The sequence below is a fragment of the Rhinolophus sinicus genome, chromosome 1 (genome assembly GCF_057876585.1).
Source record: "Rhinolophus sinicus isolate RSI-liver-muscle chromosome 1, RSI-T2T, whole genome shotgun sequence".
NCBI classification, from domain to species: Eukaryota; Metazoa; Chordata; class Mammalia; order Chiroptera; family Rhinolophidae; genus Rhinolophus; species Rhinolophus sinicus.
In genome coordinates, this window is record NC_142501.1 from 129,445,813 (window position 1) to 129,472,662 (window position 26,850).

Sequence of the window (26,850 nt, forward strand, 5' to 3'; positions counted from 1 at the left end):
GGGAGGGTGACGTGACTTTTTCATGGTTGTGAGTGATCTCCTTGACAACTGGTCCAGAGCGCGAACGACTGCAAAGTTCGCACACATTGGAAGGTTTTATCTCTAGAACCAGCGGCTGGAAACGCAGCGCGCCCGCTCAGGGTCTCTAAAGTGAGCGGCACTCTCCAGCCTCTAGGCAGCTGCGAGTTTCAGCGGGTGAGAGCCGGGAGCCCGGAGCCGCGAGCCGGAGCCGAAGCCGCCCGGCGCGTGCGCGCGGGTGCGCGCTGAGAGGTGGGTGGTGCCGGCCCCGCGGGTCTGGCTTGCGGTCCGAGCCACTCAGAGCGCCCGGCGGCGGACACCCGGGGGCCCTACAATTAATACCCGGCTCTGTCCGCGGAGCGGAGACTCGTGCTCCCGCAGGCTGGGAAGTAGGCGCCGGGTCCGCCGGGATCAGCCTTGCAACTTGCTCTGCTCCGCAGCTGTGACAACTGAGGCCGGGCAGACTCGCCAGGGCCCCTTGGTGAGAGTCGGCTAGTGCGGGGATTGTGTCACCGCCGAGGTCCCGAGCCAGTGTGCGCCCCCGGCCCTGCACCGCGGCGTAGCTACTACCTCGGTCTCCTCGGGGAACTTTGTGCGCGCGGCCCGCCTGGCAGGTGAGCGAGGGCGGCTTACTTGGCCTCGGCTCTGCAGAGGCGCGCGGAGTAGGTGAGTGGTGTCGCGAAGTTGGGGTGAGAGTGTGGATGCGGTCAGTGACAGGCGGCGTAGGTTTTCTCCTCCACCTCACCCCCGTCTGGTTCTCTCCAGAGTTTCACTTAGAACCTGGGGGCGGGCGGTAGGGTAAACTGATGGTAGTGTGTTTACTCTGGAGAAAAAGCGAGTTCTACAGCCCCAAGCCAGACCTTCGGCTCGACCGAGACCCAAGAGGTGCAGGCGCTGCGCTGCACCTGGACCTCGATCCAAGCCCCTTTCTAGTCCTAGGGCCCCGGGTGGGGGGCGGGGAAGGGAGGGGAAATGTGCCAGGCTACCGCCCTTTCCTCGGTGCCTTTAATTGAGAGAGAAGAGGGCTACTGAGATACAGGACACAAACTTTGTTTGCACACAGCACAACTGCCTTTGCAGTATTTTAAATCAGGACCTACGTATGATTTAAAGTCATCACGGTTTCCTCGGGACACATCCTGGAGGCAGGTCTGGACCAGCTGGCCCACCAGCGGGGCGACTCACGGCGCGTGTGGGTGCCCCGGGCGCGGGGACAGCTCTGGTCCTCTTTGCCCGGGGTCTGGCCCCGGTTGGGGCATAACATCCCAGGAGGGTCCCAGCGCTCTGACCCCTATTTGGGGAAAGGGTGACCCACGGTGGGAGGCGCGGGGATTCTTGCGCTCGGCTGGGCTCCTTGTTCCTGACCCTCGGCCCTGCTCCTCGCTGTGTCCCCAGGGTGCTCCCGCCTGGTGGCCCGGCAGAGGGCGCCAGCGCCTGATCGCTGAGCCGGCCGGCCAAGGGAGGGGACTGGTGCGAGACTCCAGGTAAGGAGCACGGTAAATCACCCGGAGACGGGGACCGATCCTCGCTCTGAGAAAGGAGGTAGGGAGTGGTGGTGGTGCTGTTGACAAGTTAGGGCTGGCGAGCTGCTGTAGGCGGGAAGCGACGATTCTGCCCCCGCCCCGAGGTCTGGGGAAAGCTCGGGAAGGTGAGGAACGTCCCTCCGCGCGGTGGTCAAGGGGCAGGGAACACAGCGTAGGGCCAAGGCCGGCGACACTAAGACACGAGGCTGCGCTTCCTTCTTTGGGACCGGAGGTGGGGTCAATTTTACTCTGGCTCTGGGCGGTCCTGCCGAGGGCGGCAGGCAGGGAGGGGTCGGCCGATTCCCGGGACCCGGCGACTGGGTGCTTCTGGCGGCCCGCGGGGTCCCCGATCGGTAACAAAGGCTCTGCGCGGCCACTGCTCCCACCCACTTCCGTCCCTTGCTCGCCCGGGCGCGCGCCGCCCTGAGGTGCCTACGGGGTCAGGATTTCCCTCTGCCAAGTTTCGGGAAGTTAGCCCACGGCCCGTTACGCGAGGAGTAGGGGCGGGGAAGAGAGCGGCCCGGGGAGGGGCACGCGTGTATTCGGAACTGCGACACCGCCTGTTTCTTTTCCGGGCTAGTGGAGAGGGCTGCGGTGGCCCCCGCGCCGCTCCTTTGGGTCCCAGGGTCGCCCCTCACGCGGGGCCCTCGCGGCTTTGAACTCCCCGCTCCCCTCGCCCAGCGGGCCAGCCGTCCACGCCTCTCCCTGCAGATTCTGGACTCGTGTGGGCTCTGGGAAGGGCGGGGTGTCGTCCCCGGTGACCGCCAGCAGCCCCCGGCACCCTGAGCCGAGCTCCATAAGGCGGTAATTGCGTTACTGTGAGTTAACGGCCCGGAGGCTCCAGTCCAGGCCACAATCTGGGTCAGGTGCGGGGTTAAGCGCTTCTGGCGCAGGCATCACAGCTCTGGTGAAGTCTGACAGTTCATCGCCATTGGAGGTTCCCCAGAAGGGGAGAGGACAGCAGGGGAAATTAAGAGAGCTCCTTGTTTTCCCGGGTAACTTTATACAAACCCCAGCACATACACAAGTACTGTCACTGAAATGGCAGTGGCAGCATCTCCACCCAGCGCCAGACGTTCCCCTGAGCTAGACGCAGAGGAGGAAGTGCTACTGAAGGGAAACCCAGGGCCCTCTGCTCAGGTGTGAAACCTTATCCCTCAGTAATCAATGGATAGAATTCACTTGTATTCTTATCTGCCGCCACTCTCTTCTGTAGTAGGGAAAGTGCAGGAACTGGTTTTTCTGAAGAGCCTAATAGAGCGAAACGTACATACACACTGGGGTAGGATTTTCACCTTTATGTTTTAAACCTCACAGCCTCCTCCATAGCGGTTCTTTGTATGTTACAGATGAGGAAACTGAGGCTTAAAGAGGTTTACAGGTCCCAGAGTCTGTCCTCCAGAGTACTGTTTGCTTATCCCAGTGTCTTTGCAAAGGCTGTTACTGAAGTTTTGTGTTTTTTTCTTTTAATGAATTGCTGATTGAAGAATCAGGGTATATGCTGTAACCCCAGTTTTGGTTTGATCACATTAGGCATTAAGGGTAGATTGACTTTCTGCAGATTGCTCGCTTTTCTTAGAGACAACACCTCAACTACACCAATCTTAGTTCAAATCTTAGGGTGTATGAAGACAACCATAAACCCTGAGAATTATCTGACCACTCAGAAACAGCTGTCCTTTGCTTTATGTGGTGTCTCCATTGGTAGGTAGGCCTGGGGGCAGGAACTCTACAAGCATGGAGCTCTTTTATCTTCCCTGAAGCAAGGAGCTGTAGTTCCTACCCTGTTTAAGCTATGTGACTTTGTCACCTGCTGAATGTGTGCTTAAAATTAAGTGAAGTCTGCCTTGGAAAGTTAAAATTGTAAAATTCCTTTTAGGCACCTAAGAAAGAACATCCACACACTTTTATGTATTGTTGAGCTCAAATCAAGTTTATAATAGGGAACATTGTTATTGTCCTGCATCTACTTAAGACGGACTGCCTTAAAGATGTTGTTTGAAAGTCTGGAATGACAGCCAGTGACTCAGAATGTCCTAGTGTAGTGCCAGTCGTGGAGACAGCGAGGCATGATGATTAAAGACAAGCCTCTGAAGTCAGAATGGCCAGCTACAAATGCCGCCTGCACCATTTATAGCTCTGTCATGTTGGGCAAGTTGCTCAGCCTCTCTGAGCTTCACTTTCCTCTTCTAAGACACGGATAACATAACACCTCCAGGTTTGAGAGTTAAAGTCAATACTCCATATAAGGTACTTAGTAGCACAGAGCCTACCACAATGTATTATAACTGCTCAACACATGTTAACTAATAACTATGGTGTTTAAGAACAGAATCCTTTTCCTCCCTTCCCTCAGCCAAAAAAGGTAAAATGTTGGCAGTTGTTTCGAACTCCCTGTTCTTCTTAGTTAATGCGCGATGTACAGTCAGTGATTCTTCTTTCTTGTCATCAACTGGTGTTGGGGTGTGTGTGTGTGTGTGTGTGTGTGTGTGTGTGTGTGTGTGTGTCGGGGGGAGGTGGTGGTTGGCAGTGATGGAAAACTTTGTCTAGTTGCCTAAGGAATTTACAAGGGACTCCTGAACTGGAGGGCTTTCCTCCGAGTTTTACCGCTGTGTCATTTTGTGGCCAGCCCTCCATTCGTCTCTTTCCTTTACATTCGAAGCCAATATGCTAATGGCCAAGATGACAGGCAGGACTTAAGGGAAAAAAAACACAAGAAAACTTAAAACCAAGCAAACTGGGGAAAAGGAAGCAAGTAGTCTCTTTGCTCATTCACTAGCCATTTATAACATTAATGAAAAATACCTGCTTCTGTAAAAATTGTGCTGGCCCAATCTTGGCAAGAGGGACTGTCTCCTTGGAAAATAGAGTATTTTCTGGAGTCTGCTTAAAGGTGAGCCACCAAATTGATAGATGAAAGAGTAGCATTTGAGATAAGATTTCAAAAGCATTTGCTCAAATGTGGTAAACTATGTATTGTCTGAAAATTGCTAAACTAACTTTTGGGGATGATACAAAGACACACAGTTATGTTCAGTTAAGCTGAAGAACTAGTGAACAACCAGTATAGCTATTTGACATGTTACAGAAAAGTTTTTTCATGTAGCAAATACAAGAGGAGAAATAGTTTCTTATATATCAAGCTGTTTTTGAAACACCTCTTCCACTGCTACTTTGTCGTTCTTGATTTTGTTTTTTTTTGCATTTATCTTTTAAACAATAAGGGGCTAAAGCACTGGAAACCTTATCATGTCCTTGACCACCACCCAACTGTGAAAGTTGTCACCAAGAAGTACATATGTAGCACTGGAATATAGGAAGAGATTGCTGTTTAAAGGTTTATATAGGTTTTACCTTTGGATATGAAATGCAGCTTTGTCCCTGCACTGAAAAATGAGCTGCGTGTGTAGCCAAGTGACAGCATGCATGCAAAGGGTTAGGAGCCAGGTTGCTGCTTTTGTGCATCTCTCGCCATTTGTAGCCACTTGTTGCTCTCCCGACTGGGAAGAAAGAAGCAGCTGCAGGCCATGCGCCAGACCTGTGCTGGGCTGTCGCTTCCATTGTAGGGAAGACTAACAGCCTTATTTTGGATCACATAGCAGCTTGTTCAAAAGCATCTTGCATTCCCCAGCTGTTCCACAACTTCTTCGCATATGGGAGAGAATTTGCCAGCTGCTGGAGCAACTGTACTTACATTTGCTGCTTTTGTGCAGTAACCAAGGAAGGTAAAAATCTAGACGCTTTTGTTAAACTGCAGCCATTGTGAATAGTCTTATTTGTTTCTGTTATGTCAATGTTATTCCAGATACAGTCTGCCAGGGGAGAGGGTTTAATAGGAAATCTCAGAATTAACATTTTTTTTTCCGAGTACATTTTTTGAGGATAACCAGGGTATATAGTTTTTCCATACTTAAAACCTAGGCAGCTTTTGTATTTCATTCCCTAACAAAGGAGTGTGTCTAATATTGAAATTAAGTGTTTTTTAAAGAATTGCCATATGAATAGGTTTAATTATAAACATTTTTCTATTGCATGAGATATATAAAAGTTACAATGAGTGTCCAGACTGTGCTTTTTTGTTTTCAGAAGATTAGGTTATTTTGCATTTGTGAGAGCTGGGAGGTACTTCGCCCACACCCCCTTATCTTATCTGTGAGAAAGCGTAAGTTTCCAAGTTTTCACTTACCCAAGGTGATTTGGCTCTCGGTTTAATTCAGCAAATCTCCTGTTGAGTGTTTACAGTGCGGCAGGACTGAAGACCCTATAATGATGAGTAAGGGCTTTGGCCCAGATGGACTCACATTTTAGAAACAATAGACATAAATGAATACCATATGAGGGCTGTCCGAGAGGCAGCATCTTTTGTGAAAGTACCTATCAGGCACTATTTTTTTTTTTTGTAATCATGTTGGTGTTGTAATCATGTCAGCTCAAATAATGCCAGAGTACCAAGTTGACATGCCAATCAAAATTGAGGAGAGTCTGGGTACAGGAAGGTACAAGGGGCACTATGTGGTTTATTGAATCTGAGTACAGGTACTAATAAGAGAAGGCCTTGTTGTTTTTATGGAGACCCTGTCTCTACCTCAGCCTCCCTGTTCCCCAACTCCTGCCCAGCACTTGAACACATTTTGCCCTCCTACTTAGTGTGAGTGGAGATGAATAAATGCCCTCTAGAAGTTACAGCATAAATCACAACCCTTTATTGGGATTCAGTCAACTTCAATCCCTTTGTTCTAGAAGAAGTTGTAAAATAAACCATAATCACTTGGACATGTCTAAAATCCTCTGACTCTGAATCTCAGCGAATTCTTAGGGGCTCTTGTACTGGAAACTGCCGTTGCTTCGGATCCCCTAGCTACTTACTACTCACAGTTGCTGAGTTAGACCCACAATTTTAAACCCTTTAATCCCTTCTGGGCTCCATTTATACATTCACGCATCTTCTACTTCATTCCTTTTGCACAGTAATATTATGTTTTCACAATGTTTCAGCTCAGTTGGTTATACTGATATTTTCGTTTGAGACTCTCAAGAACTCGATTGGGTTCCCAGGGCTGATGGCCTGGGTGCTTTGTTTTGCAGAAGAGGAAACTGAGGCTGGGCAATTGAGATCCTTCCCTGGGCTAGGATTAGAATAAAAATCTCCTGATTCCAAATTCAACAATCTCACAGGCCAAGTCTTGGAAGGATCAATTTACACAAAGCTTGAGGGTGAATCACCTCCTTCCTGAGGCTTCATCGTATGTGCCCAACTACAGTGGTTTTCACTGGGTTCCTTCCTTGAGAGAAGTCTTTTCCTTATTACACTTCTCTGCACAGTTTACCTGTTCACTGATCAGGTTATGTTTTTAAGTCTTGGCTCTCATGTGTAGCTGTCAGCTTTCTAACATGGATCCCTCCTTCCTGTCACCCCACCCCCACACACACACACACAGAGGCCCAACAATGGCTACGGGACCCATTATCCTTCCTCAACCTGCCCAGCTCCTTTCAGAAGATGACCTCACGTTTATTGCATCAAAGTGTTTATTCCTGATTAATGCTTTGGAGTGCTACCCAAGTCTTGATGGATGTCAGGTATAGATGGATGGTCAGAGTTAGCTAATCTTGACTCTCCCACAAGGGGGACTGTTGGACAAGAGCCAGCATCCTTTGGTAATGGTGACTATGTTGTCCCTTTAGCATCGTGCTCCTGAGAGGTTAGAAAGAGCAGCCATCTACCTGTAGGAGGAGGAAGGTGATAAGCTTTGGGGATGCAGCACGGAGGGCCCTCCTGTGCTCAGGTCTTCTCTAGTGTCTCCCGTGCACCCACTGCCCTGTTACCCACACACACACTAAAAGCCCGCCCCCCTGCCCCCTAACTGGGGCAGCTTTCTCCTCATTCTAGGACCCTTTGTTTTCTGTCTGACACACTGCCCCTCCTGCTCTTGGTCTGTTGCTGCTTGCCCAGCTACCTCCTGGCAATCCTCGGTTTCAAATGTCTTGCAGACACTTTGCCTCAGATGCCCTTATCTCCATCTGTCATTGGTGTTTAATTGCTTTCCCCACAGTTCACTCTTTGACACGCAGTAGGTTTCCCCCCTTGCTGTCCTTTCTGATTACTTCTGTCAGCTTTTTCTCTAGCTGATCAGGCTGCCCCATTTGGGCTCCTCTGTACACGCTGACTCTTTTTGTCTATACTTTCCCTTTCCCTGGGTTTCCAGCAGATGTCCTTGTTTCTGTCCAGGGCTGCCTGCCCTTTTTTCCTCTCTTCCTTCCTCCCCCTCGCACCCCCCCACCAGCACTATTTTAACCCTCTTAATTCTTTTATAGAGCTGTAATTGGCATATAACATTGTTAGTTTCAGGCATACAACATAATTTGCTCTTTGTATATATTGCTAAATGATCACCACAATAAGTCTAGTTAACATCCATCACCATACATAGTTACAAAATCTTTTTTCTTGTGATAAGAATATTTAAGATTTATTCTCTTAGCAACTTTCACATATACAATCCTTCCTCCCCTTTTTTGACAACGCTTCTTAGGACATAGATTCTTTCTTTCTTATTTGTTCTTCTCAACAATTTGCAGTCACTTTTTCTGCCTTGGTCCCGAGCCAGTCCTGTTTGGCTGTCACCTGCATCGGGTATAATAATGACACTAATACTTTATCACAGTTTTTATTTAGAGGAAACTTTGCTTTTAAAAAATGGTTCTTTGAAATTGAAGCTTGGAAACACCAGTTTTGAAACTGGTTGGGTCAGGGCATTTGAAGGGCCTGAACTTTGGGGAAAAGGATTTGGAATTTACTTTGGCTCTCCTTTCATGTGGCAGTACCCGGAAAGTAACTGAAACATGAGTTTGTTTTTGGATAACCTTCCCATTGCAAATGGAAATTGTACATACACAGAGCAGAATTAATGTTTGCTTCCTTTTTATTTTTTTTTCTAAGTTGTATTTCTGAAAGATCTTGGAAAGCAGCTTGTGCTTTGTGGCCAGGCTGGCTTATGTATAGGTCATGAACGGTTGGTTGTGTTAACTTTTTGCTGGGGCCTTTGTTCCAGGGGCTCATCCGGGGTATTTCCTAGCAGGGATCTTATGTCCATGAAGATCTATTGGAGGGCAGGTCTGATGAGATCATTGATTTAGGAATCTTCATTTTTCTTTCCAAAGCTATGAGCACGAAGGAGCAGGAATGGAGGGGTCAGTAATGGAGCAGCGTTGGCTGTTAGCCAGAGCTGCAGGGATGGCATCCGTGGCTGGTGAGACCGTGTTTGCCATGAGCTCCCGCACCCTCCCACCTGGTACTTCATCAGTGCATGGAGATTACTCTTTTTCTGAATGATTCTTTTGGTGCTGACTACTTAATTTACATTTCATCGTGCTCTCCTTTTTTATTTTTTATTTTAAGTTCTGAAACAAGTGAAAGGATGCTTACCTGTGCCAAAATGGAGTGTAGTTCTTGAACATCCCAGAACGCCCAGCTGAGCAGAGAGCCCAGTTGTCTTGCCCTAGTAGATACGGGAGTCTGTATAGAGCCCTGGGATAGGAGCTCATGTTAATATAGACTGTAACTCCTCCAAACCAAGGAATCTTTGTTTCAGCAACGTTCTTTAACTGGAGTTTCTGCAGGATCTTGATGTGGTCATCAAGTTCAGTTAACTTAGTCCAATTGTCCATCTATAACAACGTTTGGAGAAAGGTTTTTTAAGTTGAAATTATATAGAAACAAGACGAGACAGTCATCACACAAACTGTTCACTCACTCATTTGTTCAGCAAGCATTTTTTTAACTACATGGTGTGCATGTGCGTTTGTGTGCTTGCTTAGTGTTGAGAATATAGAGTTAATCCGGTCACACGGAGCTTACAACTGGGAGACATTTGTAACCACAAAAGCATAGGAGGGTATGACACCCTCCTACGTGTCACGATGGAAGCAGCTTCCGGGACTAATGGCGACAGGGGATGTGATGGGGGGAGGGTTGCTGCTGCTGAGAGCAGCACCGGGGATTGACTGTAACGTACGCCAGGCCCCGTGTTGAGGGCTTGGCATGCTGTGCCTCTTTTAATCAGCACAATCGTAGAAGCAGAAGCCTTGATAGGTTAAGTATCTCAAATGAGGTAAGGTAATCAGTTGTACAGTCTCGTTTGAGTTCAGATCCGAAGTCATGAACCTTATGCCGTCAATGAGAGGATGAATCAGCATCTTCCTAGGTTTATCTTTCCTGCTCTGTCCATCTCCATCACTGTATGTAATGAAGGAACAAGGAAGCTGGAGAGCCATTTTGTGTACAGTGGGGATCTAGACTGTGTCCACTGTCATATAGAGGAAATACAGTTGACCCTTGAACAATGCAGGCTTGGGGTACTGTGTAGTCAAATCCACGTGCTACTTTTCACTCCCTGGTTGTTCTTCTGTATCCACAAGGGATTGGTTCCAAGACCCCCTCAGATACCAAAATCTTTGGATGCTTAAGTCCCTTATATAAAATGGCATAGAACAATGCATACACACTGCCCTCCACACACCCAATTCCCAACCATGAATTGAAAATACTGTTTTTCCAACCGCAGTTTGTTGAATCGTGAACGTGAAACCCGGGGATATAAAGGGCCGACTGTATATTTATTGAAAAAAATTCATGTATGCGTGGACTCATGCAGTTCAAACCCATTTTGTTCAGGGTCAACTATACCGTGGGGGTCTAGTCTAAATAGTGACTCTGAGTCTGTAATTACACATTTTCTCATAGGATTCTTTATAGTCAGTGTTTTGCCAACCGTGTTTCTAAAGAGACTTATCTTTTCCCTCTGCCAAGCTTTGCAGAAACTGGCTGCCAGGATCATTGTCACCCAGGAGGGACTGTACCCCACAGCTCTCTGTCACTTTTCTTGTGACTGCACATTGTAGCCAACAGCCTCTGGTTCTGTCTTGCTGTTCTCAGCTGTGTTTGAGTGAGGAAGGTGGTTTTCCTTCAGGCCCGCTGCAGGGAAGAGTAACTTCTTCATTAAGCAGAAGCAGATCCAAGTGCCTTATACGGGCGCTAAGTCTCGTCTTCACATCCAGCACCGTGTAGGCGACCTTCTCTTATCTCCCCTTTTCTGCCTTTTAAGGATGGCGAGTCAGCATTTCTGATAAAACCCAGGTGTGATTGTAAGAATACCGTCCAGGCAGGTAGGAGGAAACCTACCACCTTTGAAGGAAAGGAGAGGCTTGAAAGTGAAGCACAATCTTACCTTCTTCCCGAGGGAGCCAGTGAGGATAAATGGGTGGCCTTTACGATGAATCACTTGGGGGCTCAGGAAGAAACTTTGTGAAGCAGGTGCTATGTTAGGGCTGTGTCTATATGTTCTGTTAGAGGTACCTCTTGCTAGCGGTGCAAGTAGAAAGACCTGTATCTCTGTGTGCCATAATGAGGACATTTTATGGTAGAAAATTTGGAAGTAAACATATATATATATATATATATATATATATATATATATATACATATTTTTTTTTAAAGACTGTATTTTTCAGTCCATTGAATTTCAAGTCCAAAATTGCTAAGAATAAGGTGAAGAACCTACATTCCTGGAAAATTTGATAGGCCAGGAGCTCAAGTTTAGAGAGAGCTTACTTCAAGTAAGGTTAGACCATTTCCATCCCATTTCTAAAAATGAATTTGGTATAAGATTTTTAAGTAGGATATATATATATATAAAATTATACATAAAATATATACATAAAATTAAGTAGGATATATACATATATATATATGTATATATCCTACTTAATTTTATATATATAATTTTGACCTCAGATTTGCCCAATTATCTGTTGAAAAACAATCATTATATACCTCTGACATTGAGTTTCCAGGAAAAAGAAAAACAGTACATGCTTGACAACAAAATTGTATGGCAGAAAAATGTTTTGGTTGATTATTTATGTAAACCCAACATCTGTGTGTTTTAAAAAAGACTTCCTCATCACTTTTTCAAAAAACTAAAAGCTTTCATTGAGTGGTAGTTTTTCCTATACTTGGTTCTCACAGTGTTGGAAGAAAACACAAGTTAATCACAGCAGGCAGTGAAAGCACTTTATTTTTTTCCATGAACAAATTAGTTCCATCTCTAATGCCTAGGCTTCTTTAAAAAAAAAAAAAAAAAAGACTTAGAAGAAACTGCAAACTTGTAGAAAACTCACTTTCATTTTGAGCACAGATACTGCTTCTAGGTTCAAACAGTAATATCCTCCATCTGGTTGTAGAACTACTAACATTTATAAACCCACTCATGTTTCTTTTGCCCCACAACCATGGAACCATGGTTCCAATATACATTTTCTTCGCCAGCACTTCCCATTTCAGCTAGAAGTTGGCTTTAAAAAGTTAAGTGCTGTGTTTGCATAATCATCACCCAAACCTTTTTCTTCTCCAAGCTTTTTATCCTCTCTGGTTGCCAAATTCACATGGATTGCTGATAGTTACCCCAGAATGGCTTTTCTGTTTCATCTTATGTTTCCCAAATAGCTTTTCCATTGTTTTTGATTCTAGGGACAACTGGGGAGAGTTAATAAGCTGTGAAAGAATTGCCTCTATTATATTTAGGCTTACCAAATTAGCTGTCATCACCAAGTGTAGTAAATATGAGATTGCCTGCAGATTGAATATTTTTTTTTAGTTTCAGGATAGATAGGAGAGTGGAAACAATTTAAAAGATGAAAAGATTTCAGAGTGTGAGAGAATTTTTCTCTTTCAAGATGCTTTTCCTGGTATCATCATTATCATTACCTGAAGTCTCATTCATAGTTAGATAGGACAAGCAGCTCTTTCTAAGAGTAATGCCTTCCTAGCAGTGAATACTAGAAGTTTCAGTTAAAGTACTATGAAAATGACTCATCATGAAAAATCATCATTTAAGTTTAAGAGATGCTTATTCAAGTTTGTAAACATTTTTTTTTTTTTTAAAGAGGATAGTCTATTTTTTTTTTTTTTTTTAATTGGGGAAGGGGAACAGGACTTTATTGGGGAACAGTGTGCACTTTCAGGACTTTTCTCCAAGTCAAGTTGTTGTCCTTTCAGTCTTAGTTGCGGAGGGTTCTGTTCAGCTTCAAGTTGTTCTTTAAGTCTTAGTTGTGGAGGGCGCAGCTCAGCTCCAGGTCCAGTTGCCATTGCTAGTTGCAGGGGGCACAGCCCACCATCCCTTGCGGGAGTCGAACCGGCAACCTCTGTGGTTGAGAGGACACACTCCAACCAACTGAGCCATCCGGGAGCTCAGCGGCAGCTCAGCTCAAGGTGCCATGTTCAATTTTAGTTGCAGGGGGCGCTGCCCATCATCCCTTGTGGGACTCGAGGAATTGAACTGGCAACCTTGTGGTTGAGAGCCCGCGCTCCAACCAACAACTGAGCCATCCGGGAGGCAGCTCAGCTCAAGGTGCCGTGTTCAATCTTAGTTGCAGGGGGCAGAGCCCACCATCCCTTGCGGGACTTGAGGAATTTAACTGGCAACCTTGTGGTTGAGAGCCCACTGGCCCATGTGGGAATCGAACCGTCAGCCTTCAGAGTTAGGAGCACAGAGCTCTAACCGCCTGAGCCACTGGGCCGGCCCCTGTAAACAGTTTTTGAGCACATTTATTTTCAGGGCACTCTGCTCGGCATTTTCACATTTGTAATAGGGAATTCCAGAAGTGCAGCTAGGTGGTAATGTAATAGAACTTTAAGAACAAAACTATCAAATTGGGTTGGAGTTTTCAGTGACCTTAAGTCCACATGGACTTGGAGGATAGGATTTAAGCATTTAACTGCTTTTTTGCTAGACATTGATTATCCCAGATCTGTGTCCAACTCAGTGAAAACACAGTTTTGTTTGTTCTAATGTGTGTATCCTCCAAAGTCCACCACCACTGTTTCCTTTTCTTTCTTTTCTTTTCTTTCTTTCTTTCTTTCTTTCTTTCTTTCTTTCTTTCTTTCTTTCTTTTTCTTTCTTTCTTTCTTTCTTTCTTTCTTTCTTTCTTTCTTTCTTTCTTTCTTTCTTTCTTTCTTTCCTTCCTTCCTTCCTTCCTTCCTTCCTTCCTTCCTTCCTTCCTTTCCTTCCTTTCCTTCCTTTCCTTCCTTTCCTTCCTTTCCTTCCTTTCCTTCCTTCCTTCCTTTCTTTTAAACAGCTTTATTGAGGTATAATGTTGCCATTGTTTTCTTAACTTTCTAGCAGGGATTTTAGGGAAATTTTGGGCCAGTGTTTAGCCACATTTCTTAACTTCTAGGCCATTCTGATATAGCCTTGGATAAGTTACTGAGACTATCTCTTGTTACTACACTACTTTAATACTTTCAGAGAAATCTTTTCAGTAGTAATTTGGGAAAATTTTGAATTTTACAAACCCCTGGTTGCTTACATAATATTGAGTGCACAAATCTAAAAAGGAGAAAATTAGTGGCTTGATATTGAACAGATCCCCCTCTTGATTTTCTATTTTAATAGGAGGAACCAAGACCATTATCATTCAAAATAATACCTTATATTTAAATATGTTTTGTGATTTCACATGCATCTCATTTAAATTCTTTGTACACTTTATAGGATTAAGAGGGCTTGTTTTATCTTTCTTTTATAAGTGAGGAAATTAAGGCTTACGAGGTTCCAAAGAAAAATTTTCTGTGCAAGATCACAAAGGAAACAGATAGCAAGGTCTGGCCTGAAAAGCATGTCTTCTGACCCCTAGCCTGTTTTTCCCACTCTTGATTTCACCGAGTCAGTAACAAGTGATAGAGATTTTCCAATGGGATTTTTAAAAACTTAAAATAGTTATGGTTATTTATGATATATCACAATTTAAAACATTGTTGTAAAACTGTCCAATTTCTTTCTTTCTGTTAACCCATTATGACGTATAAGGCAACAGTTATTAGAAGAATATGAATTACTACCATAAGTGAAGTAAAGCTCTTCATTGATGGTTAGAAGGAAAGAATTGGCTGAGTTGAATAGAGTCTCAGGATTTTCAGTGATCAAACTGGAGATACCAACATACTTTGTTGTTGAAGTTATTGACTTCCCCATCCTTACTGGGGTTATTCAAACAGATGTGCTGGAAAGCTAATCTCTGCACCAGGAGTGTTCACATTGACTCAATGCTGGTAGCAAAGGAACTCATGTCTATTGAGCATTCATTCTGTGTTAGGCTATATGCGAGGCATGTCTACACATTACCCGATAATAGTTCTTAGCATAGTCCCACAGATGAGTACCTTAAGTATCAAGGAGTATAAACCTAAATGGTGGGGCTGGTGTTATTCCCAGGTCTTTAAAATGAATAAGTGCAGAGTCTTTCAACCCTACCATTTCTAAATTCTGTGATTTATTTTTTTATAATTAACTTTCCTGAAAATACCTTTTCCTCTAATTCCTTGTTAGCCTGGAAGCCAGTTGTGATGGTACCAGTAAGAAGCGAAAAGAAAAAATTGCCAGAAGGTGATCTGAATATAAACTCTCTACCATTATAAATAATGTAGAGCGGTGCTTCTCAAAATTTACTGTGCATCGTAATGCACCTGAGGACCTTGTGCAAAATTTTATATACTTACTGATCTTTCTGTCTACTTGTTCTACTTGTATTTAATATATCGAGACAGCACTATTGGAATATGTGAATATTCTTGTGAATTGTCTTTCTCCTTGCAGTTCTATCAGTTTTTGCTTCCTGTATTTGGAAGCTTGGTTGTTAAGATGAATAGATGTTTAAGATTGTTCTGTTCTCTTGATGAATTGGACACTTTGTTCTTTGCTCTAAAATCTCACTTTGCTCTAAAATCTCCTTTGTCTCATATTAATAAAGTCACTTTAGCTTTCTTTGGATTTGTGTTAGTATGGTATATCTTTTTCCATAATTGCTTTTGTGTCTTTATGTTAATGTGCATTTCTTGTACACAGTGTATAATTGGATCTTGCTTTTATTTTTCCAATATGGTAAACTTTGTCTTTTAATCAGAGGTATTTAGAACATTTACATTTAATGTAACTATTGATATGGTTAGTTTGAAGTCTATCATCCAGTTGTTTATTTTCTATTTATCCTGTGCTTTATTTTGCTTTCCTGTTTTCTGCCTTCTTTTGTATGATTTGAGTATTTTTTATGATTTCATTCTCTCTCCTTTGATTAGTTATTTATTTTGTTTTATAAATTATATTGGGGAATAGTGTGTTTTCCAGGGCCCATCAGCTCCAAGTCATTGTCCTTCAATTTAGTTGTGGAGGGCGCAGCTCAGCTCCAAGTCGAGTCACCATTTTCAATCTTTAGTTGCAGCGGGCACAGGCCCCCATCCGTGTGGGAATTGAATCAGCAACCTTGTTGTTGAGAGCTTGTGCTCTAACCAACTGAGCCATCTGGCCTCCCCTCCAGCATCTCAGCAGCAGCTCATTGTCTTCAATCTAGATGTGGAGGGTGCAGCTCACTGGCCCATGTGGGAATTAAACCGTCGACTGTGTTGTTCAGAGTTCATGCTCTAACCAACTGAGCCATCCAGCTGCCGCTCCTTTGATTAGTTATTAACTACATATCTTTGTTTAGATATTTTGGTGGTTGCTTTAGGGTTTACAGTATACATCTTTAACTAATCACAGTCTACCCTTAGGTGATGTTATACCACTTTATATGTAATATAAGAACCTTATAATAGTATACTTTCACTTTGGCCTTTGTATTATTTTGTCATACATTTTACTTTATATGTATGTAATTAAGTCCACATGGATTTTTATTATTTTTGTTTTAGAAGTCACTTCTTTTTTAAAGAGTAGATCATATATTTACTTAGGTGATTACATTTTTCGTCTCTTCATTCCTTTGTGTATATCCATATTTCTGCCTGATATCGTTTTCCTTCTGCTTAAAAGGACTTTTTTAAACGGTTTTTATTTTGCAAGAGTGCTGATGATGTATTCTTTCTACTTTTATATATCTGACAAAGTTATTATTTGTCTTTATTTCTGAAAGATATTTTTACTGGGTATAGAATCCTAGGCTGACAATTTTTTTCTTTCAGTTCTTTAAAGATGTTGCTTCACTGTCTTTTCACTTGCATTGCTTTTACATGAAATCTGCCATCCTTACCTTTGTTCCTCTGTGATGTATCCTTTAACTCTGACTGCTTCTAAGATTTTTTTAATCACTGGTTTTGAGGAATTTGATTGTATTGGTGTATTTTTCTTTCTGTTTCTTGTGTTTGGGATTAGTTGAGCTCCTTGTTTCTTTGGATTTATATTTTTATTATCTATGGAATATTTTCAGCCATTTTTTTTCAAATATTATTTTCTGCCACGCCATGCCCCCACAAAGGCTCCAATTACATTATTAGGATACTTGAGCTGTATCCACAGCTCATACATGCTCTGCTCGTTTTTTAAAAACTGTTTTCTTTGTTTTTTCATTTTGGATGTTTCTATATCTATGTCTTCAAGTCCACTAACCTTTGCTTCTGTGATGTCTTCTCTGCCATTAATCCTATCAAGTGTATTTTTCATCTTATACATTGTAGGTTTCATTTCTAGAAATTTAATTTGTATTTTTATATATTCACATCACTGTTAAAATGTTGACTATTCATCCTTGTCTACTAATTCTAATATCTGTCTTAATTCCAGGTCAGTTTCAGTTGATTGACATTCCTCCTCATTATGGGTTGTATTTTCCTGTTTCTTTGCATTGGATGCCAGTCATTATGAGTTATTTTCTTGGGTGCTAGATATTTTTGTATTATTATAAATATCCTTGAGTACCTAATGCCCCTGAATTATGAGGTTTTCCAGTCTGTCTGGTGGTAACAGATACTATTGTTTGTCCTGAGCACCAGTGAGTGTTACCTCTAATCCTTTCTGGTATTTTTTTAAATCCCCAGCCACTTGTAATTTGCTCACATACTTGCATGATCAGGATTCACCTGAATACTCAAGGGTGGCTCTTTGCAGATATTTAGATTTCTCTCTCTGTTCAGATCTCTACTCTATCCTGCAAATACTAGTTGTGTTGGTCTCCCCAGACTTCCAGCTCTGTATCCTCAACTGAGGGAGTCTGCTGGGCTCTTCCAGGATTCTCCCTCCTGTGTCTTGGCCAGGAAATCTTTTAAGGCAATAAGCTGGGACAATCATCAGATCACCTCATTTGCTTCCCGATGTCCTGTCTCCTGGAAAGTATTGTTTCATATATTTTGTCTAGTTTCTTTTCTTTATCTTAAAAAATGTCTCAGACAAAAGGATAACTCTCTTTCCTATTACTTCATCTTAGTAAAACATAGAATTTGTACTACAATTCAGATTCTATTCTATAGATTTTAGCTGGAGCCTAAGAGTCTGCATTTCTTAGAAACTTTTACATGATGTTGGTGCTTCTGGAAAAAGATTACTCTGAGTAGTCTGACTCTCTAAATAGTCAGTGGAAATATAATGTGAGCCACATATGTAATTTAAATTTTTAGTAGTCAAATTTAAAAAATTAAACAGAAATATTAATAATTTCAATAATATATTTTCTTTAACCCAATCTACCCAAAATGTTATCATTTCAACATGTAATCAATATAAAAATATTAATGAGACTTTTTTTTTTCTTTTTATTGTATGTCTTGACATTTGGTGTATACGGTAGAATTATAGGAGTTCTAAATTCATTTCATTTTTATCTGAAATACTTGGTCCATATTTATTTTTCATAAAATTCATGCAGACATACCTCATTTATTGTGCTTCACTTCTTTGTGCTCCATAGATATTGTGTTCTTTTACAAATCAAAGGCAAGACCCTCTGCCAGCAAAAATACTACTATTCCTTTATATTGTGATACTCACTTGATTGTGGTGGTCTGGAACTGAACCTACAATATCTCTGAGGTGTGCCTGTAGTAGAAAAAGTAGATCTGTGTAACCAAGTTGGAAACATACTTACATTTTTGAATAACTGAATTAAGTATCAGAGAATAATATTTCTTAATATTTGCATCCAAATTGACAAAACTAGTTCATCTTTTTTAGAATTGATTTGACTTTTTGAAACAAAAATGTTTCATTGTTAAAGCAAAGTCTGCTCAAGTTATGTAAATTTACTAACTTATGCCAACTAAGAATTATTATACAAACATCAAATTCAAAAGGGTATTGTAAAAATTGAAAATTAACTCTAAATTTATCAATCTTAATTGAGGTTCTTTAAATTTTTCTTGTAGATTTTAAGGGCAATTTATATTATATAATGCTTTTGATTTCAATTAAATCTTCTGCATATTGATTCAAGTTAGAAAAATGTATAAAACAATTATTTTTACTTGTCATATGAAAAGTATAAATTTTGATATAAATCCTCATATTTGTCTAGGTAGGTTATAAATAAGCATTTCCTTTCCTTGGAACTTCAAATTTAGCTTGTTTAAATGGTGTGATATCTGATGAGAAACATAAATCACACTGCCATTTTTTTTTTGTCTTTATTATTTGGCAAGTGTTCTTTTTGTTTAAAGAAAATCTTGAATTAGAGTTAACTCTACAGTGAATCTTTGTAAAACTCTTCCATTTACTCAGGCAAAGATCATTGGCAAAGAACATGTAATCATGGAATTCATTGTCTTAAATTTCTTTTATCAATTCTATAAACTGGTGGTAATTCATAGCATTTATATGTATATACTGAACAATTTTAACAATTTTGATGACAGTTTTCATAGACTGTGCTTTAGAAAACTAACTACAAATTAGCATCACATAGTAGAATGAAGCACTAAGAGAAATACCAGTTCCTTGTTTTAAAAGTCTAGTAAGTCTAGATTTTTGACCCAATATAGCTGGAACACTGTCTGTCATGATAGAAGTTTTTATCTTCATACCTAGTTGAAATTCTTCTTTGACAGATGTAAAAATTCGAAAGTGCCTATGCCATGAGTTCAGTTTTTTTAGGCTATGAATTGACAAATCTCTTCGTAAAATTGGAAGACTTTTGAGACAAAAACATACTCAAAGTACTAAGTGGGCAATGTCTTTTATATTACATGACTCATCTAAAGCTAAAGAAAACTGCTTGTGGTTTTTCAAATTTAGAATTTATTTACCTTCCTGCTATTAGAGGATCTTGTATTCTGTGGGCAATTGTTTGGTTAATTAAGAATCTTCCAATTTTTATATAATATCTTTTTTATGCTTTCCTCATAATTTTCTGACAAAATTTCCATAACTAAATTTCTTTACTACCTCCCTCTATAAAAACATTGTGTTTTGTTGTTGTTGTTGTTGTTCAAGAATCCAAAATGTATTATAGCTGTCCAAAGTTACAAGCTCAGATTTTGTCAAAAATCATTAAAAAGATTTTTATTGGCCGTTTAATTTTGATTTCAGGTGGCTAATTTCATTGATTTCTTTTTGACGATTGAAAGTAAATTTAGCATCAAATTCACTGTGTCTTTGCTAAAATTATCTCTTAATATTATCTGCCTTATCTTTGTTTTTTGTTTTAATGCAATAAATAGCTTTTTCATTTTGCTCTGCTACAGCAAATTATAATTGCCATTGATCATGATATTTTTTTTCTTCCAGTCCCTTTTGTCCTTTACTGTTCTGATCATAATACTAGCTTTTGTATCTCCACTTGATTTTTGTATCAGTACTAAGACTTTGTTTTAATTTTGAAAATTTTACCGTATTTATTTTATAAACTAGAACATATTTCATCAAATATTTTAATTAAAACAAGTATTTTGATTTAACTATCAATTATGATTTACATAATTATCACTATAAATTGTGCTGCCTGCATAAAATATTCAAACACATTAGTGTTACATCAGTCTGTAGAAAAAAGAAAAATCATTTAAACTGAATCATCTTGTTAACACGAAGTAGATCAATGATGCGTCTGAGTGTAGAGTCACCCGCTGTGGTGCACCAACCTTAAGTAGTGTCACATTTAAAGTGACATGTAGTCCTCCTAAGGCAATACATTTGTGTTTAATGGAAAAATATTTTATGTTGGTTCAGTTTTTAAAAATAAATACAATTAATTAAAATTCCACATTAAGTTCTGCAGTTGTACTCGCCATATTTCAAGCAGCCTGTGTTGCCAGTGGTTCTTGTATTGCACAGGGCAGGCCCGGGGCTGTTTGCATTTAAATGTAGGGACCTTGTATCAACACCTGGGTGGGTTCTCACTTTCCTTGCCCTGCAGCTGATTCCTCCTTGTCTAGTCCCATAGCACCCAGGAATTCTAGGAGTTTAGCAAAGGAAGTCTTGTATAATTAGTGGTCTCTGAAGGATCGGATGACTGTGTCTCGAGGGCTGGACAACTTCCCACTGTGTTAGGCCATGAGGACAAGTCTCAGGGCAGGATTCTGACCTCAGGGACAGATTGTGGGTTGTAATATTGGGACTGAGCCAAGGCAAGGTCCGTAGGTCAACTGCAGCTTCTCGTCCTCTTCCCATGGACTACAAACCATTGCCTCTAGAAAAGTCTGATCAGGACTCCATTGGATGCAAATTCTGTCAGCAAAGGTAGCATTCCCATGGTTCTGGAAGAAACTGGTTTCATTTTCACAGCATTAATGAGGTGTTAGGGGAAAGCTGCCCCTTAGCTAAGTTGGCTAAGAATGTTTTCAGAACTCCCTGTAGTCACAGGCTGAAAGTCTTTTAACTAATTTGTGTCTACTTGTGAATTTCTTTTCATTTATGGTGTTTGGTAGTCAGTGGGTGTATCAGTCAAGGTCTACTCAGGAGACAAAAATCACATAGAAACTTGAACAGGGAAAGTTTGAAGAATTATTAATTAACAGCAGGGGATTAACTATTACCAGTTTAGCAGGGGATTAGCCAATAAATTGCAAAAGTGAATCGTAAAGAAAACAGGAATGGCGGATACAGGGAGCAGCTACTACCTCTAGGGCTGAGGCAGGATCAAATTTGTAAGCAGCTGCCCCTCGCCCACCCCCAAAGCTGAGAGTCAGATCCCCTTGGAAAGGACACAACTGAGCGAGGTGCTGCACGCAAGCCCAGTAGGATACTGCCTGTTGAGGCGGTGACGGAATTTATTGGGAATCCGCGCACTGGGTGCTTACAAGCCTTGCTTGGTCAAGCCTACAGGTTCTGACGGGGAATACTCCCAGGCTTGCTGTTGTACCTCACTGGGAAGCGGCCCCCTGGGTGCCTGCCAGACTCCCTGGAAACCACCTGCAAGGGTGCTGCTGAGACTTGCTGGGATGGGCCACCCGGGCATCCCGCGTGCTGCTGGCCTCTGGGCACCTCAGGAGCAAGCTGGCAAGGACCCACCCGACAGAGCAGCCACTCCCTCCTGCATTACTCCTCCAGCACCCTAACAAAATTTAGCCTGATGTCTTCTGGCAAAGGAAAGACAATCCCAGGTCCAGCTCCAGGATCATAAAGGAGGGCAGGGAAGGGTGGATTGGAGGCTCAGAGGGGATACAGCCAACACCAGGGCAGTCTTGAAGTCCAAAGACTCACATCTCTCTTTAGCTCTAGTTTTTATTTATTATTTCTTTGATAATTTCTTCCTTTTTTTTCATTTTTCTGTGGTTTTTTAGAACCTTTATTACTCAAACATTAGCCTTCCAGGTTTAGTCCTCTCTCTTTTTCTTAATTTTGTTATAGCCTTGTCCTTTTGCTCTAGGTTCTGGGAGATTTATGTTTTCTTTTCTTTTCTTTTCTTTCTTTCTTTTTTCTTTTTTTTTTTCCTGGGAGTTTTCCATAACTTTATCTTTTAATACCTCTACTGAAGTTTTTCTTAGGTAATCTCAGTTTTTAATTCCATTAGCTTTTTGTTTGTTTGTTTCCAGACTATATATTCTCTAAGCATTCTGCATTCTGTTCTTTCCTAGTTGCATGTTCTTATGTTAATATTCATCTTCTCAAAATGTGTCAGAATCTTTTGTTTCCTGATGACTGATCCCTCTTTCCACTAATGTAAATTTACACATTTTGAAAAGTTGTTTTCGCTTCCTTTTAGTGGGTCAGATTACCTGAGTTTAAATCATAGCCCTTATATATACTAGCTATGTGTATATGTATGTACATGTATATATGTAAGCTATACTATATACGACCTTTTAACGTCTTAATTTCTTCATCTATGAAATGGGGATGATAATAGTACCTATCTCAGAAGTGTTATGAGAGTAAATGAGATAATACATGAAAAGTATAATACTTAGCACAGTGGCTTTCACTATTATTATTTATAAATAGACCACATTATTTTTGACTGGTTATAATAATTTCTTTGCTATTTAGAAAGTGTGTCTAACCTGTAAAATACTGTTTCTTTGGTTCTTTACCACAACTGTGGTTGTTGCTGCTTTTACTACCACCACTACTATCAGTGTCTTCAAACAAGCCGACATAGTTGTTAGCAGAAATTGGTTTAGGACAAAATTAATGGCATGACATTGAAGACGTTTAAAGTTTCCTTTCTTTGGAATTTTTCTTCCAACTTTTTAAATTTGAAAAATGTGTGCACCTATAGAAACATGGGAAGAGCAGTTTAATAACTCTCCCCTACTTTTTACCTAGATTTATCAACTGTTATTCACATATATTTTTTTTCCTTGATGAACCATTTGAACGTAAGTTGCAAACACCATGAAATTTATCCCTAATTAAATATTTCAGGCATTTCCTAAGAATAAGGACAGTTTCCTCATAACCACAATATTGTGCCATGAAAACAATTGAAGAAAATTAACATTAATCCAATATTATGTCATATACAGTTCCTTAAAAGTTTTTCCAATTGTACCAAAATGTCTTTTTATCCCCATACCCCTCCCCCCAGATCCAATTACTGTTCATGAATTTCTTTTGGTTTTGCTTCTTTAGTCCCTTCTAATCTAGAATAGAGTTTTTGCCATTATTTGTTTTTCATGGAACTGTCCTTTTTTTGAAACTCCGGACTAGTGATCACGACAGATGTCCCACATTCTGGGTTTTCCTCACGGGGCCCTAATGACTCAATTCAGGTTGAACACCTTTGTCCAGAAGGGCTGCTGTGTACTTCTTGTTCAATTGCAGCGGACAGGTGTGATTAGGTTATCCCACTTTGGGTAACTCCAGATTTAGGCCCTAAGGAGCACATCATAAGATCTCTCCATTTTTAAAGGGGCAATGTAAGTTTCGCATTCATGTTATAATTTCATTGCTGCAGATTTGAAACCAGACATTCCTCTGTGGAGCCTGGTTCCTTTTCAGGGGATGGGACTTAGACATCAAGATCTAGGTGCCATGTGTGCTCTCTGCTAATGTATGTCCTCGTTTCTAGGCCTTTTCTGTGGACAGAACTGGAAATAAATTTAAAAATAAAGTTATTAGTTCACACTGGTGTTCTTCCATTCAAATTCAGCTTCACAGGATCCTTCCTCACTTCTCCCTAATTCCATATTTGTGTCTCACTCTTTTCTGACATTGAAAGCTTGGGTTCCCAAGAGGAGATGTAGATTAACCATTCTCTTTATGCTACCTGCAGTATACAAAAGAGTACCTGTATCCAACACCAGTGCTGTTACTAGCGAGACTTCCAAGAAAGGGTCACAGTTTCCTGTAGTTCTTTTCAATTACTACAAGATACACACTAGAGTATACAATCCAAGCACTCTGGTCCAAAGTTACTTGAATTTATTTTTTCTGTTCTTTCTCAGAATGTTAAACTCTTACATATTATTCTTATTAAGCAAATATGGGGCTATTCTCTTCTGTTTCTTTATTGTTTTGTTTACAAATGCTTCAGATGTTTGCAGGATAAATCATAGTTTAAAGGGCTGAAAAGTTTTGTTAGCTAACACATTTACCCATGTTCTCAAGTGAACCAGGCTCAAACATTGGTTAGTTACTACTGTAGCAGTTTCTAGAAACAGAGAGAAAGCAATGGGTATAACATTAATAAATTAATAAATTCTGAGTTCTCATTCAAACTTCTGTGTGTATTATTTAGCTAACAAATAGTTTCAGACACAATCAGATCTGATCAAAGATAAGCTGTATTAAAGTTTGGTGTGGTGAATTTCTGTGTCTCTTTTATTCCTATTTTAAAACTAGAGTTAAAAAATTTCCAGCAGCTGTTTCTAATCCTCATATATAACAAGACTTATATCTAAGAACTACATTAACACTATAAGATTTTTTAAAAATACATTTATAGTAGAACAAAAATGAAATGTGGATTCCCAGTTATATCCTTAATAGGCTAACGGTGGGAGGGTCTTGGGCTGACATGCAACCACAGCTCTAACTGTTGCAAAGAGAAAAGGCACACAGAACTTACTTGGTCAAACTTAGATGTTTACCTGTTTGGGTATGACAATTTGTCATTATTCTTCTTTGAACTAGATTTTTGATCAAATGATTTGGAATGAAACAATCATACTGTATTAGTGTCATCTTGGCACTGTAACACATTGCCACAGATTTAATGCTCCCACAACACAAATTGATTCTCTTACTGTTCTGGAGCTCAGAAGTTCAAAATAAGTCTTAGGGGGCCAAAATCAAGGTGCCAGCAGGGCTGCTTCCTCCTGGAGGCTCCAGGGAAGAATCTGTTTCTTCGTCTTGTTCAGCTCCTAGAGTGTCTGCATTCCCTTCGCTTGAGGCCCCTTCCTCCACTTTCAAAGCATATCACTCCAGTCCCTGTTTCCAGGCTCATAGCGGCTGTTCCTCTGTAATCTCCCTCTGCTTCCTTCATTTAAGGACATTGGCAATTATGTTGGGCCCATCCAGAAACTGCAGGATAATTTCTCCATCTCAAAATCATTATTTGGCATACCACACATACCTTTTTCCTTTTTTTAAATTTTTATTAAATTTATTAGGGTGTCATTGGTTACTAAAATTACGTAGGTTTCAAGTGTACAATTCTATAATACATCATCTATATATCACATTGTGTGTTTACCACCCAGAGTCAGTTCTCCTTCCATCACTATATATTTGACCCCCTTTACCCTCTTCTACCATCCCCCTGCCCCCTTACCCTGTGGTAACTACTAAGCTATTGTTTGAGTCTATGAGTTTTTGATTCTTCATTTGTTTGTCTTGTTCATTTTTTGTTTTCAGTTTTATATCCTACATATGAGTGAAGTCATCAGGTTCTTGACTTTTTCTGACTTATTTTTCTACACGATAATCTCAAGATCCATCCATGTTGTCGCAAATGGCAGTATTTCATCTTTTCTTATGGCCGAGTGGTATTTCATTATATATATATGTATATATATAAAATTATATATTACATATAATATAATATATAATATATATTTGTATAATGAATATAATATATATTATATATAATGAATATATATAATATATATATAACTATATATATAACTATATCTATATAACTATATAACTATATAACTATATAACTATATAACTATATAACTATATAACTATATAACTATATAACTATATAACTATATAACTATATAACTATATATATATATATATATATATATATATATATATATATATATATATATAAAATCTTCTTTATTCAATCGTCTATCGAAGGATACTTAGGTTGTTTCCATGTCTTGGCCACTGTGAATAATGCTGCAGTGAACATAGGGGTGCATATACCTTTACGGATAAATGTTTTCAGATATTTTATGCAGTCTACATTATCTTTGGTTGTACTGCACATGTTTTGGGAAAGTTGCACATTCAAGGAAAAATGTCCTCTCCTTCAGAATTTTCCTTTAATTGCCAATATCGAGGGATAAAGAATGTCTAACACTTCACTGTTTATATTACGTGTATTCAAAATATAATTGTGAAGCTCGCATTCCTAGTCTCCTTAAGATTTGAAAAGATAATACTACATTAAAAAATTGGCACCATGTTTACATGGTTTAAACAGATCCTTTGCAAGCATCTCAGTTTAAATGTAAAACTGGTGCATAAGTGTAGGGTGATTTTTTTTTTTTTTAAATGCATTAAAAGTTAAAGTAGTGCCTTCCAGGTCTCCTGAGAGGTATATGTGTGTATCTTTTTTTTTTGGAGGTTAGGTCTTTAGTCCCTCTGGGTTATTCTCCCTGATAGAAGAAATGACAGAGGGAGCAGTGAAATTGAACAGTTACCGAACAGCCTGTGTGGGGATCAGTCCTAATTGCATGTCAGCTCTAGCTTAGCTTACATTCTGTTCATGTAAAGCCTCTCACTCCTTTCCACCTGCCCCTCCCGCTCCCCGTGCCCACCATCCTCGGTGACATAGGTCAATTAGAATGAGCTAAGGAGGAGTTTATGCTTTGTATACATGTGTTCTCCAGATCACCTAGCTCAGAAAAGAGAGGAGGAAGTGACATAATTGCTCA

General features: G+C 40.5%; 1 protein-coding gene across 7 annotated transcripts in view; it reads left to right on the forward strand.

The window, feature by feature from the left end:
- Positions 1-249: 249 nt before the first annotated feature.
- Positions 250-26,850, forward strand: part of SVIL (supervillin) — a 222,385-nt gene continuing 195,784 nt past the window's right edge. The window contains exons 1-2 of one of the 7 annotated variants that reach the window (XM_074324730.2): positions 288-684; positions 1,414-1,502. The gene's annotated coding sequence lies outside the window, so the exon portion shown is untranslated. The other 6 variants (XM_074324731.2, XM_074324735.2, XM_074324729.2 and 3 more) reach the window with 6 other exon arrangements.